The 14,749-nt window shown below is 39.6% G+C and overlaps 3 long non-coding RNA genes across 3 annotated transcripts; all 3 read right to left on the bottom strand.

Moving 5' to 3' along the window:
- Positions 1-3,476: 3,476 nt before the first annotated feature.
- On the bottom strand, positions 3,477-4,892 carry LOC138581938 (uncharacterized). The gene is made up of 2 exons (XR_011304890.1): positions 4,295-4,892; positions 3,477-3,923 (listed from the first exon to the last, which is right to left on the bottom strand). It is a non-coding gene; the product is annotated as an uncharacterized lncRNA (long non-coding RNA).
- A 3,577-nt stretch (positions 4,893-8,469) lies between these two features.
- Positions 8,470-9,403, bottom strand: LOC138581937 (uncharacterized). The gene is made up of 2 exons (XR_011304889.1): positions 9,288-9,403; positions 8,470-8,916 (listed from the first exon to the last, which is right to left on the bottom strand). It is a non-coding gene; the product is annotated as an uncharacterized lncRNA (long non-coding RNA).
- Positions 9,404-13,462: 4,059 nt separating this feature from the next.
- LOC138581936 (uncharacterized) lies at positions 13,463-14,391 on the bottom strand. Its single transcript, XR_011304888.1, has 2 exons — positions 14,281-14,391; positions 13,463-13,909 (listed from the first exon to the last, which is right to left on the bottom strand). It is a non-coding gene; the product is annotated as an uncharacterized lncRNA (long non-coding RNA).
- Positions 14,392-14,749: the final 358 nt, after the last annotated feature.

Genomic DNA, 14,749 nt, shown 5'->3' with positions numbered 1-14,749 from the left:
TATAATTGATGTTACGCCGAAATGCAAAATGTCATCGGGCACACCAGCAATGTAAAACGTTCGTAAGTAGTTCTCTCCTTATATGATGATACATTTTTTAAATGGTTGTCTTTCATAACATGTTACTTTTCGGCATACACATTATTTATACTTTTTAAAATGTTTAAGGCATTTTGTCTATTCTTTCTTAAGCTTATTGTGGTTTTTATTTGTTGTTTGCATACATTATTGTTCAAATATATTTAAAATCGTACTATTCATGCGTGCCAATTTTTAACCTTAACATTTTTTTCTTTTTTCACCCCTTTGTTCTATCTTTTTAATTATTAATGAACACAATACGGTGATTGAAGTGAAATGATGAAGGATTTCATATATTTTTAAAGTAGACAGCAGAAGTTGTATTGCATCATTATTCAAATAGGAACATTTCTTGTTTTTCTTTTTTCTATTCCCTGCTCTTTTCTGTGGTGGGGCTCAGTTTGCTTCTTTTTAGTTTTGGAAAAATAAAATATGCACCAAGTCCAAAGTGTATTATGTACTTAAAATGTCAAACATACTACTCTTTTATTACAGATATATTTGTCATGTATAAAGAACTCTGTGGTCATTCATATTTTCCCAAACAGCTCTTTTATTCTGTGCAAAGCAGCCAAGCATCATCATTGGTGCTAGTGCACTTTTTCCGTTTATCATAGGGATATTTTGGAAGGATAGAATGGGAGTATAACAGATTGTCCATCTTGGAACAATACCATTTTACATCAGAAAATTACCTCTATACTGTTATTATACTATAATTCTAGGTTTTGATAATGCCAATTAAGGCAAGTGTACCGTTCTTATTATGTCTATAATGTATACTGAAAATGATCCCTAAAAACGAATCGTGTAAAATGTGCAGTTACCATATTAGTACAAGTAAATCATTTTTTAAAGATGGATTTGTATGCTGCCAAAACACACCATTTAATTTCTCAGAATGTCCTTCCTTCTTGAAAAAGGTGAGTCAATTTTGCGTGCTGACCATGATTAGTTTACTGTGCTGCTGAACTAAAACATTTGTTACAGTGTACTGTTTTACAGTACTGTGTTTGTAAATTTCTTAGCTGAGCCTTTTACTTGCCAACCCTGACTCTGCCTCTAATTGTACCACACAAGGTTAACGGTGCCGGCGCCTCATTGCCGCCTCATTACGAGGTCCCCTCGCGGGACCCGCTCTGGACGTCTGGTCAGACCAGACGTCCTTTGCGGGTCCCACGAGGGGACCAGCATGCTAACAAAGGGCCCGTCATTAACGGGCCCGTTGTTAGCATGTTTCCCATTCCCATTGAGCCCTATTGGGGCTCAAATGGGAATGGCAATGGTCCGGGTTCCCTGAATGGGGAAATACCGGGCCCTCCAAGGCCGGAATGGCCCTGTATTTCCCCATCAGGAACCACGGACCCGGACCCGAGTTTGGAGGCAGCCATGCCTTATTAAGGGCATGGCTGCCTCCAATCTCGTAATGAGGCCCATGGAATCAGAAAAAGCAGTAAGATTGGGCAAGCAGGAAGTTAAAGAGAGATGTTCGTGTTTGGAAATATGGGGCATATCTCTGAGGATTCTGGTGTGTAAACGGTCTCAAAAGACAGGATCAAGAATGGCTCGGGTTGTTCCCACAAGGAGTCATTAAGAAACACTGGTGATCCTTAGATCTGGGATCTGGAGAGATTGAGGAGGACACTCATAGGGAAGCTCTCCAGAGTGACATTTTCTTTCTTTATCGTCAGTTGGTTTTGCCAGCCCACAAAAGGTCAGATTGTGGGGACATTGGCCGTAAGAAGACCTCGATTGAGAGACCTAGAGCATTTAGGGGGGGGAGCTTTGAATGGAGGCCTTAGTGTCAGCACTGAGTGTACCAAGACAACACTTACTATAAACAGTCAGCATTTTACATACCAGAACAAGACATAACATAACAGGCTACATGCGCTGCTCTCTATTTCTTGAGTCTTCAATGACAAAGGCATCAGCAGCTGGATGTGAAATTAACATTCTGGTTGAGAAATTTTGTTTACAGGACCCATGTCTAAGCGACCTGATTGTGGCAACAATTATTGTAAATTGTCCGTTTGATGATGTCACTAAGTGAGCTATATAATCACAGTGATGTCATGTGATCAGTAGGTGTTCAAGGCAGACCCTGAAAACTGAGTGGGAACCAACAACAAAGGGACAGTGTTGCACCCAGGGTGGGCTGGCAATGTGCGACGGCTGCCTGAAGTATAGAAAACTTGAATGACTAGATGTTATGTTATGTTATATCATGTTGATTTATACTGTGCACTGCTACCACCGAGGGGCAGTCTCCATGCGCTCCATATAACCAGTGGCGTCCCCAGACATTTTTCGTAGGGATGGCCTGATTAGGTATCTTCGGGTGGCACACAAAGTTGCAGTCATAAGAGGCAGGGAGTGGGGGCTGGTGCAGTGTTTTTATAAGGGTGGTCGTGGCAACCCTTTAGCGGTGCCACTACATACAACACCAGTGGCCTTGTCATGGTCGGCTCTTGTTATTTGAAAGGAGGCCTACGTCCCTAGGGACTCTCTCCCTCCCTCGCCACCTCTTACTTCATGAAGCTTTCAATTTTGATGTGTGTCCTGCCCTAATGGTAAAACAAGTCACAGAATGTCCGAGTCCGATTGACTCCACTGCAGCCGGGGGTCTCGTACTATCAGGGTGGAGTCTAGGGGGATTTATTTGTTTTCATTGAGTCATACCCAGCGCTTTAAGTGAGCCTGGGCCTTCCTCCTAAAAGTGGGGTTGAGCCGGGGCCCTGGCCGCAGCCGCAACGGGAGATGCGCCTGCCATTAGGTCAGGCAAACGGACAGAACTGCCAGCCAGCCACAACGACGCTGTGACTGGCTGGCACTTCTGTCCGTCACTGTAACTTCCTCTGATGAGCACTCACACGAGGCGCCACCAGAGGACGTTACTGTCCCTTTGTTTCCCCAGGTCGCCGAGGCGTCTTTAACCCTCAGCGAACCTGGGGACTCCTCGACATATTTCGAGGTTTATGAAAGATGGCTTGAATTGGGCACTTTTCAAACCATTGTTTATAAAGATGGAAATGTTTAACAAATATGGCTTGGAAAGTAGACAATCCATCGGTATCCACACACATATATAAATGCTAAATATTTGTGTGTGTACCTTACTATGGTTAATGTAATTTTCAAGCCATCTTGAAGTACACAAACCATAGTAAGGCATGCAAATGTAAGCATTTATATATGTATGTGCATATACCTTTTATAAACATAGACATATGTTATAAACAAAGACATATGTTACATATGTCTATGTTTATGAAAGATGGCTTGTATACAACACAATGTATTCTCTGAAAGACACAGGAAACCCCACGCTTTGGATTGGAGTATTAATTAAGATTTAGATAGCGGAAAGACATCCAAAGGAAACAATTCAAAAATAAAGGTATCAAGGATTTTATTAAACCTGATACTAATTTAATATATCAAACAAATCATGATTAAATCTGCACTTGTAATAACAATTTACATAGCAGGAAACAACTTTTATTAAAAAAGACACATCTATATAATAAAAATCATCTTATTCAATCATCCAAGCATACAACCTCATCCATCCATTTAGACAAACCATTCATACTAAACACCAATCAATCTACGACATAAAATCTATAAGAAAATTCATCATAATTAATTTATCTGAAAGATTTATAGAAAGAACATGAAATCAATTTGACGGGCCACAGCAGATGACATCAGTGGCCTAGGCAATTAAGATGGGTCCCAGAGTTTTCTGACCACGACCTCATCTTAGTCCAAACTCGACCGGTTTCGACGTATATACTTTAGTGTAGTGACGTCTTCATCAGGAGTAACAAAAATATATTCTAACATCAAGAAAGAAAGAAAATCACAGATAATACATATCAATGTGTGAAGCCCTTGTACTTGGACAAAAAACATATAACATCCATAATAAAAATATCTATAGCGGAACAATAGGTAATAATATACAAGAGCCTGCTACCAACCCGGGAAAAGTTCCAGGATGGACCTGAGGTGTCTGGCAGAAAGTAGTGCTACCCTCTTGTATTGGTGTCTCCGAGAGGCAGATAAGAGCCAGGCCATAGACAGAATCAATGCTACAACGGTACACATAAATATCACAAGGTCAATATGTCGATCCTCCACTACAGCGGCCCACGGACAGGACACGAGAGTCACATACTTAAGATAAAACTAAAGAATATTAACTAACCTTCATTCATGCAATGGAAGGCTGTGCGTCTCTTCCTTAAATTGTACGCTGTGTTCACTTATATTAAACAATAGCTTCTCCGTAGAGGTTCCTGCAGATAGCGAAGTGTGTGGACGCCAACGTTCTTCTCGAGAATGTCCAAACGCTCGTTCAACCAGCGGTCATAAATTTGGAGGTGACTCCCCGAATCCAGGGTTGGCTGCACCTGATGTTATATGGGCCTAAACACAACACAAGAGTTTGAGTATGTGAGAGACCGATTGTTCTTACAATTATATTATTGGCTACACCCAAAGTGAATTACTTCCAATTGAAAATAAATTGATGAATTAATACCACAATTGTGACTAAACAAATACGGCTTACTGAAAAGCTTGCTATTTAGAGAATTTCAAAAAGGTAGGGGGGGGGGGGTTGTTGCATTTGAAAATTGCTCAATATTTCCGACTCCAGATTGCTTGACTCGGATGGGGTTTAACGGAAAGCCAAGGATGTAGGGCTCCCTTCTCTAAACAATAAAGGCAAGAAGCGATTTGAAAAACCGCCGTGATTCGAAAGGCCCCCACACGACAGAATGTTTACCTTAAGCGAAAGAACTCGCCAGTTCTCACAGTAGCTAGTCACCCATATCCCAGCTGGGTCCGATTGGAAGTGGCGTGCAACACAGTATCACCGTTTCAAGGGTATTGATATATGCGTGAAAAACATCATGTGATCACGTAATTAACCACGTGACCACAAACTGAACTGGCCTACGTTCTAAATGGCCGTACCCTCTCAGATGAAAAACGCACATGATTAGGCAGTATACCAGTGTACTACCCGACATATATAAAATGTTATGACAGGTAGTATTTAGTTACTCGAATTCCATGGTTCCATGGTATTAAGGCCCAATGTTAATGTTTTTAGATTAAATATCCACATTTGTTCCTTGTAATCTAAATTTTTTAATAGTTGGGGTTGGTTTTGTGCATATACTTTTTCTATGCAAAACCATTCCATCTGATCAGCCGTATGGCCCATCTCGACAAAATGGATTACCATTGGGGCATTGAGGTTTCGAGTTCTGATCTTTGAACGATGTTCGTTAATACGGGTACTCACTTCTCTGGTTGTTTTGCCTACATAAAACAACTGGCATGGGCAACGAATGGCATAAATGACATTCTTACTTTTACAAGTGGTAAAGGTACGAAGGGTCCACTTTCTGATCTGTGAAACAAATGACGTAGTTTTTTTGGAAAACTTACAAGCAACACATGAAGTGCAGGGATAGTGTCCCACCACTGGGTTAGAATTGGTATCGCGGATTGTATGCACTTTAGGAAAAGTTCTACTGGCACGAGTAATCTTTTGCTTCAAATTTTTACTTTTTTTGAAAGCAAATAGAGGTCTGGGTATAGATGTTCCTGATGTATTAAGAATTCGCCAGTTTTTTAAGATGATCCCTCTAATAGCATTACTGTGTTGACAAAAAGTTGAGACACATACTAATTCATCTTTCTTTTCAATGTCTCGCTTGGGTGTCAATAAGAGGTCTCTGTTGGTATATCGAGCTCTCTTTTTAGATTTTTTTATAAGTTTCTTTGGATATCCCCGTTCCAATAGTCTTTTTTCCAAAATTGCTGCATGTTTGACAAAATCTGCGATATCTGTGCAGTTACGGCGTAGCCGTAAGAACATCCCATATGGTAAGTTACAAAGTAAACTAGCTGGATGTTGGCTCTCATATTTCAACGTAGTATTTCTCTCTGTGGGTTTTCTATGTAATTCTGTGCAGAGATACCCTTCTTTGAAAAAAATAGACAAATCCAAGAAAGGAATTCTAGATACTGAATATTCAAAAGTGAAATGAATATCTAAGTCTACCGCATTAAGCCATTGAACAAATAAAGTCAATGATGTTGATGAGCCTTCCCAAATCATAAGTATATCGTCGATGTATCGACGGTACACCTTGATTTGGCCCCTAAATGGGTTAAATGCTGACAGGATTTTTTCTTCCTCCAAGAGTGCCATGAAAATAATGGCAAGATTTGGTGCAAAAGTGCACCCCATCGCTGTCCCTTTACATTGCAAAAAGAATTCCTCCTTGAATTTAAAAAAACTGTTCTTAAGGACTAACTCTGCTGCTTTACATAGGAATTCTGTGGGAACCAAATGTGGTTGTATGCGCCGGTCTAGCATTATGCGCAGGCTCTCCACCGCTCTATCCTGAGGGATATTTGTATAAAGCGCTTCAATATCAAGCGTTACTAGAATTTGAGTACTGGGATCAAATGCTTTTGTTTCAACGAGGTTGATGACGTCTCTCGAGTCAAGAAGAAATGTGGGCGTGGCCATCGCCAGTGGTTTAATAAAGAAATCAATGTATTTCGAAAGGGGTTCCAGTAGTGAACCACAGCCCGAGACTATAGGTCGTCCTGGGGGGTTCTCAGTATCTTTATGTATTTTAGGCATAATGTAAAATAGAGGGATGCGATCTTCCGACAGGTTGATAAATTCAGCCTCTTTAGTGGAAAGGAAACCCGATTGGTTTCCTTCTTCAGTGAGTTTGAGTACCTTTAGCTTAATCATTTCTGATGGATCTTTCACCAATTTGGAATAGTGCCCAGGGATGTGTAGAAGTCTCAGAGCTTCTTGATCATAACGATCAGCATCCCAAACAACTATCCCACCACCCTTATCTGCAGCCTTAATAACTATTGATTGGTCCGAGGCTAATCTCTCGATAGCCTCGAACTCAGAAAGCGTCAGATTGGGTCCTTGTCCATTTCTTGGATGGCCAATAACTTTCTCTATTTCTTTGAGAACTAATTTTTCAAAGATCAAGACCTCTGGAGGCAAATCATTAGAGTTGGGGGTAAAGGTGGAAGGTTTAGAGAAGCCTGAGATGTTGGATTCCCTAGAGGTCACATTATTCGAAAAGAAAAGCTTTAGCCTTAATTTACGCAAAAAACCTTTTACTTCACTTATGATAGACATTGCACTTGGATTTTGAGTCGGAACAAAAGATAGACCACATTTAAGAATTGATGTATCCGCAGATGTTAATATACGGGAGGATAAATTAAAAATTGGCATTGTTTCATTTACCACCTGTATGCTCGATTCCGGGTCTGAAAGTCCCGGTGCATCATCCCTTGTCCCGGGGCGTTCTGCATCGGCATATTGTGTGTCATTTGACCTTGGGGGATGTTTCTGCGGCCTCTTCGGCCGCCCCTTGCTCGAAAAGGGTGATTGCCCGAGGCATGATTGTTCAATTCCTCATTACCTGAATTACTAGAGGAAGTGTCTGAAAATGTCACCCATCTTTTTTTATTTGTATTATTGGGTCCCATATTCCAATTAGTGTTAGTTTTCCAAACCGTCTGAGGGTTAAAATCTTCCGCTAGATAGGGATACACCAATTCTTTCTTAAATAATGAAATGTCCTTTTTAAGTTTATTGGTCTTTTTTTCAATAGTAAGCTTCTTAAATTCCTGAAAAGATTTTTCTATCTGTTCAAGCTTTTGTTTAGATTCCACAATCAAAGTGTTGGTCAAAAAAGATTTTTCTTGTTCCGACAGCGTTTCTTGTATCTTCCCACTGACTCTTTGGGCCGTGGTTATGGTTAATACTAACAAATCACGGCTACATTTGGTAGCAACTTGACTAAAAGCCACTTTATAATCGTTGTCATCCAGGAAAAGACATGGGATAATTTTAACCTGCAGGCCTTGTGGAATAATACTAGATCTCAAATATTCCTTAAGTGTATGACCGTGCATTTCTGTGCGGAATTGCTTCTTCTTTAAATTCAGAAGAGCATCTCCCGTGGCGCCTTGATTTGATGTTGGTAATTGTAAATTTTCAAAAAATGATGGACCTTGAATAAGTTCTGTTATTTGTGCCTCCGTGAAGGAGATGGTATCTGTTTCTGCCATGGCCTGGAAAATACCACCAGTCCGGAGTACACCAAATTGACACACCCAGTGCAATAAATGTGAAAAAAGTTAAATTATCCTAGATAGGAAAAAACATGACAGTGTTAAAAAGTATATATATAACCTGTACAGCCAAGGGCTGGAAATATGTATTCTCTGAAAGACACAGGAAACCCCACGCTTTGGATTGGAGTATTAATTAAGATTTAGATAGCGGAAAGACATCCAAAGGAAACAATTCAAAAATAAAGGTATCAAGGATTTTATTAAACCTGATACTAATTTAATATATCAAACAAATCATGATTAAATCTGCACTTGTAATAACAATTTACATAGCAGGAAACAACTTTTATTAAAAAAGACACATCTATATAATAAAAATCATCTTATTCAATCATCCAAGCATACAACCTCATCCATCCATTTAGACAAACCATTCATACTAAACACCAATCAATATACGACATAAAATCTATAAGAAAATTCATCATAATTAATTTATCTGAAAGATTTATAGAAAGAACATGAAATCAATTTGACGGGCCACAGCAGATGACATCAGTGGCCTAGGCAATTAAGATGGGTCCCAGAGTTTTCTGACCACGACCTCATCTTAGTCCAAACTCGACCGGTTTCGACGTATATACTTTAGTGTAGTGACGTCTTCATCAGGAGTAACAAAAATATATTCTAACATCAAGAAAGAAAGAAAATCACAGATAATACATATCAATGTGTGAAGCCCTTGTACTTGGACAAAAAACATATAACATCCATAATAAAAATATCTATAGCGGAACAATAGGTAATAATATACAAGAGCCTGCTACCAACCCGGGAAAAGTTCCAGGATGGACCTGAGGTGTCTGGCAGAAAGTAGTGCTACCCTCTTGTATTGGTGTCTCCGAGAGGCAGATAAGAGCCAGGCCATAGACAGAATCAATGCTACAAATGTACACATAAATATCACAAGGTCAATATGTCGATCCTCCACTACAGCGGCCCACGGACAGGACACAAGAGTCACATACTTAAGATAAAACTAAAGAATATTAACTAACCTTCATTCATGCAATGGAAGGCTGTGCGTCTCTTCCTTAAATTGTACGCTGTGTTCACTTATATTAAACAATAGCTTCTCCGTAGAGGTTCCTGCAGATAGCGAAGTGTGTGGACGACAACGTTCTTCTCGAGAATGTCCAAACGCTCGTTCAACCAGCGGTCATAAATTTGGAGGTGACTCCCCGAATCCAGGGTTGGCTGCACCTGATGTTATATGGGCCTAAACACAACACAAGAGTTTGAGTATGTGAGAGACCGATTGTTCTTACAATTATATTATTGGCTACACCCAAAGTGAATTACTTCCAATTGAAAATAAATTGATGAATTAATACCACAATTGTGACTAAACAAATACGGCTTACTGAAAAGCTTGCTATTTAGAGAATTTCAAAAAGGTAGGGGGGGGGGGGTTGTTGCATTTGAAAATTGCTCAATATTTCCGACTCCAGATTGCTTGACTCGGATGGGGTTTAACGGAAAGCCAAGGATGTAGGGCTCCCTTCTCTAAACAATAAAGGCAAGAAGCGATTTGAAAAACCGCCGTGATTCGAAAGGCCCCCACACGACAGAATGTTTACCTTAAGCGAAAGAACTCGCCAGTTCTCACAGTAGCTAGTCACCCATATCCCAGCTGGGTCCGATTGGAAGTGGCGTGCAACACAGTATCACCGTTTCAAGGGTATTGATATATGCGTGAAAAACATCATGTGATCACGTAATTAACCACGTGACCACAAACTGAACTGGCCTACGTTCTAAATGGCCGTACCCTCTCAGATGAAAAACGCACGTGATTAGGCAGTATACCAGTGTACTACCCGACATATATAAAATGTTATGACAGGTAGTATTTAGTTACTCGAATTCCATGGTTCCATGGTATTAAGGCCCAATGTTAATGTTTTTAGATTAAATATCCACATTTGTTCCTTGTAATCTAAATTTTTTAATAGTTGGGGTTGGTTTTGTGCATATACTTTTTCTATGCAAAACCATTCCATCTGATCAGCCGTATGGCCCATCTCGACAAAATGGATTACCATTGGGGCATTGAGGTTTCGAGTTCTGATCTTTGAACGATGTTCGTTAATACGGGTACTCACTTCTCTGGTTGTTTTGCCTACATAAAACAACTGGCATGGGCAACGAATGGCATAAATGACATTCTTACTTTTACAAGTGGTAAAGGTACGAAGGGTCCACTTTCTGATCTGTGAAACAAATGACGTAGTTTTTTTGGAAAACTTACAAGCAACACATGAAGTGCAGGGATAGTGTCCCACCACTGGGTTAGAATTGGTATCGCGGATTGTATGCACTTTAGGAAAAGTTCTACTGGCACGAGTAATCTTTTGCTTCAAATTTTTACTTTTTTTGAAAGCAAATAGAGGTCTGGGTATAGATGTTCCTGATGTATTAAGAATTCGCCAGTTTTTTAAGATGATCCCTCTAATAGCATTACTGTGTTGACAAAAAGTTGAGACACATACTAATTCATCTTTCTTTTCAATGTCTCGCTTGGGTGTCAATAAGAGGTCTCTGTTGGTATATCGAGCTCTCTTTTTAGATTTTTTTATAAGTTTCTTTGGATATCCCCGTTCCAATAGTCTTTTTTCCAAAATTGCTGCATGTTTGACAAAATCTGCGATATCTGTGCAGTTACGGCGTAGCCGTAAGAACATCCCATATGGTAAGTTACAAAGTAAACTAGCTGGATGTTGGCTCTCATATTTCAACGTAGTATTTCTCTCTGTGGGTTTTCTATGTAATTCTGTGCAGAGATACCCTTCTTTGAAAAAAATAGACAAATCCAAGAAAGGAATTCTAGATACTGAATATTCAAAAGTGAAATGAATATCTAAGTCTACCGCATTAAGCCATTGAACAAATAAAGTCAATGATGTTGATGAGCCTTCCCAAATCATAAGTATATCGTCGATGTATCGACGGAACACCTTGATTTGGCCCCTAAATGGGTTAAATGCTGACAGGATTTTTTCTTCCTCCAAGAGTGCCATGAAAATAATGGCAAGATTTGGTGCAAAAGTGCACCCCATCGCTGTCCCTTTACATTGCAAAAAGAATTCCTCCTTGAATTTAAAAAAACTGTTCTTAAGGACTAACTCTGCTGCTTTACATAGGAATTCTGTGGGAACCAAATGTGGTTGTATGCGCCGGTCTAGCATTATGCGCAGGCTCTCCACCGCTCTATCCTGAGGGATATTTGTATAAAGCGCTTCAATATCAAGCGTTACTAGAATTTGAGTACTGGGATCAAATGCTTTTGTTTCAACGAGGTTGATGACGTCTCTCGAGTCAAGAAGAAATGTGGGCGTGGCCATCGCCAGTGGTTTAATAAAGAAATCAATGTATTTCGAAAGGGGTTCCAGTAGTGAACCACAGCCCGAGACTATAGGTCGTCCTGGGGGGTTCTCAGTATCTTTATGTATTTTAGGCATAATGTAAAATAGAGGTATGCGATCTTCCGACAGGTTGATAAATTCAGCCTCTTTAGTGGAAAGGAAACCCGATTGGTTTCCTTCTTCAGTGAGTTTGAGTACCTTTAGCTTAATCATTTCTGATGGATCTTTCACCAATTTGGAATAGTGCCCAGGGATGTGTAGAAGTCTCAGAGCTTCTTGATCATAACGATCAGCATCCCAAACAACTATCCCACCACCCTTATCTGCAGCCTTAATAACTATTGATTGGTCCGAGGCTAATCTCTCGATAGCCTCGAACTCAGAAAGCGTCAGATTGGGTCCTTGTCGATTTCTTGGATGGCCAATAACTTTCTCTATTTCTTTGAGAACTAATTTTTCAAAGATCAAGACCTCTGGAGGCAAATCATTAGAGTTGGGGGTAAAGGTGGAAGGTTTAGAGAAGCCTGAGATGTTGGATTCCCTAGAGGTCACATTATTCGAAAAGAAAAGCTTTAGCCTTAATTTACGCAAAAAACCTTTTACTTCACTTATGATAGACATTGCACTTGGATTTTGAGTCGGAACAAAAGATAGACCACATTTAAGAATTGATGTTTCCGCAGATGTTAATATACGGGAGGATAAATTAAAAATTGGCATTGTTTCATTTACCACCTGTATGCTCGATTCCGGGTCTGAAAGTCCCGGTGCATCATCCCTTGTCCCGGGGCGTTCTGCATCGGCATATTGTGTGTCATTTGACCTTGGGGGATGTTTCTGCGGCCTCTTCGGCCGCCCCTTGCTCGAAAAGGGTGATTGCCCGAGGCATGATTGTTCAATTCCTCATTACCTGAATTACTAGAGGAAGTGTCTGAAAATGTCACCCATCTTTTTTTATTTGTATTATTGGGTCCCATATTCCAATTAGTGTTAGTTTTCCAAACCGTCTGAGGGTTAAAATCTTCCGCTAGATAGGGATACACCAATTCTTTCTTAAATAATGAAATGTCCTTTTTAAGTTTATTGGTCTTTTTTTCAATAGTAAGCTTCTTAAATTCCTGAAAAGATTTTTCTATCTGTTCAAGCTTTTGTTTAGATTCCACAATCAAAGTGTTGGTCAAAAAAGATTTTTCTTGTTCCGACAGCGTTTCTTGTATCTTCCCACTGACTCTTTGGGCCGTGGTTATGGTTAATACTAACAAATCACGGCTACATTTGGTAGCAACTTGACTAAAAGCCACTTTATAATCGTTGTCATCCAGGAAAAGACATGGGATAATTTTAACCTGCAGGCCTTGTGGAATAATACTAGATCTCAAATATTCCTTAAGTGTATGACCGTGCATTTCTGTGCGGAATTGCTTCTTCTTTAAATTCAGAAGAGCATCTCCCGTGGCGCCTTGATTTGATGTTGGTAATTGTAAATTTTCAAAAAATGATGGACCTTGAATAAGTTCTGTTATTTGTGCCTCCGTGAAGGAGATGGTATCTGTTTCTGCCATGGCCTGGAAAATACCACCAGTCCGGAGTACACCAAATTGACACACCCAGTGCAATAAATGTGAAAAAAGTTAAATTATCCTAGATAGGAAAAAACATTACAGTGTTAAAAAGTATATATATAACCTGTACAGCCAAGGGCTGGAAATATGTATTCTCTGAAAGACACAGGAAACCCCACGCTTTGGATTGGAGTATTAATTAAGATTTAGATAGCGGAAAGACATCCAAAGGAAACAATTCAAAAATAAAGGTATCAAGGATTTTATTAAACCTGATACTAATTTAATATATCAAACAAATCATGATTAAATCTGCACTTGTAATAACAATTTACATAGCAGGAAACAACTTTTATTAAAAAAGACACATCTATATAATAAAAATCATCTTATTCAATCATCCAAGCATACAACCTCATCCATCCATTTAGACAAACCATTCATACTAAACACCAATCAATATACGACATAAAATCTATAAGAAAATTCATCATAATTAATTTATCTGAAAGATTTATAGAAAGAACATGAAATCAATTTGACGGGCCACAGCAGATGACATCAGTGGCCTAGGCAATTAAGATGGGTCCCAGAGTTTTCTGACCACGACCTCATCTTAGTCCAAACTCGACCGGTTTCGACGTATATACTTTAGTGTAGTGACGTCTTCATCAGGAGTAACAAAAATATATTCTAACATCAAGAAAGAAAGAAAATCACAGATAATACATATCAATGTGTGAAGCCCTTGTACTTGGACAAAAAACATATAACATCCATAATAAAAATATCTATAGCGGAACAATAGGTAATAATATACAAGAGCCTGCTACCAACCCGGGAAAAGTTCCAGGATGGACCTGAGGTGTCTGGCAGAAAGTAGTGCTACCCTCTTGTATTGGTGTCTCCGAGAGGCAGATAAGAGCCAGGCCATAGACAGAATCAATGCTACAAATGTACACATAAATATCACAAGGTCAATATGTCGATCCTCCACTACAGCGGCCCACGGACAGGACACGAGAGTCCCATACTTAAGATAAAACTAAAGAATATTAACTAACCTTCATTCATGCAATGGAAGGCTGTGCGTCTCTTCCTTAAATTGTACGCTGTGTTCACTTATATTAAACAATAGCTTCTCCGTAGAGGTTCCTGCAGATAGCGAAGTGTGTGTACGCCAACGTTCTTCTCGAGAATGTCCAAACGCTCGTTCAACCAGCGGTCATAAATTTGGAGGTGACTCCCCGAATCCAGGGTTGGCTGCACCTGATGTTATATGGGCCTAAACACAACACAAGAGTTTGAGTATGTGAGAGACCGATCGTTCTTACAATTATATTATTGGCTACACCCAAAGTGAATTACTTCCAATTGAAAATAAATTGATGAATTAATACCACAATTGTGACTAAACAAATACGGCTTACTGAAAAGCTTGCTATTTAGAGAATTTCAAAAAGGTAGGGGGGGGGGGGTTGTTGCATTTGAAAATTGCTCAATATTTCCGACTCCAGATTGCTTGACTCGGAT

Source organism: Ambystoma mexicanum, chromosome 3q (assembly GCF_040938575.1).
Source record: "Ambystoma mexicanum isolate Mex_15411 chromosome 3q, UKY_AmexF1_1, whole genome shotgun sequence".
In the NCBI taxonomy this organism is placed as follows: domain Eukaryota; kingdom Metazoa; phylum Chordata; class Amphibia; order Caudata; family Ambystomatidae; genus Ambystoma; species Ambystoma mexicanum.
This window is presented reverse-complemented; position numbering and strand designations above follow the sequence as displayed.